The following is an 837-nucleotide window of genomic DNA, read 5'->3' on the forward strand; positions in this document are numbered from 1 at the left end:
GGGGGGAGGAGGAGGGTCGCGGTAGGGGACGTGTTGCCGTGACACCTGGACAGCGCGCGGGCACGGCGCTCGGGCGGCCGCTCCAGGAAAACAATATGGCCACAAGTGCCCCGTCCATCCGGCCGAACCGCTCCTCGCCACCCGGCGGCCCCCCCGCGGGAGGGATGTCACTCGCAGGCCCGGCGCGTGTCCGCGGGGAACAGCCCCGGACGAAAACAAGAGCGCGCGCGGACGAGTGCGCCAGCATGGTGGACGGCGCAGCTACATGTGGACGGCCAGCAGCGGCGCCGCACTCACTCGAGCCGCGCGTCCCAGCCGGAAAAATGGAAGCGATCCGATGTCGATTCCGCCTCGATTTGAGTGACAAAATCACTTTTCCGAGCAGCGGTGGCGTCGAGTCAATCCGATGTCGTTTGTCGTTCGACTTACATGTGTAGCTGGGCCGAGCTGCGCAGGTGCGGCACGGTCCAGAAAGCCCTTACCTGAGAAACTTTCATGCTGCTGCCTAAAAATGTTATTGCAAACAGTCCTGTGTGACATGCTCGTCACACTTCTTTTTGTCGTCGAGGCCCCGACCCCCCGCTGCCCGCAGCAGCAGGCCGGCCCGCCGGCTCACCCGCAGGTCTCGCGCTCCACGGTCTAATCGAAGTCGGCCGACACGCGATATAAACGGATCTGAATTCGCAATCAGCCCGGATCTCATTCCATTTCATCCCCGCCCCGCCCCGCCACGGCGCTTTTGTTTGCGCGGAGCGGCTTTTGCACGGCAACCGCGTCGTCACCAGCGGGGCGCATTAAACCCGCGGGCCCTGCGGGAACCATAACCCCGCAGGCCCT

This window comes from Frankliniella occidentalis, unplaced genomic scaffold (assembly GCF_000697945.3).
Source record: "Frankliniella occidentalis isolate FOCC.00 unplaced genomic scaffold, Focc_3.1 Scaffold14, whole genome shotgun sequence".
NCBI lineage: Eukaryota > Metazoa > Arthropoda > Insecta > Thysanoptera > Thripidae > Frankliniella > Frankliniella occidentalis.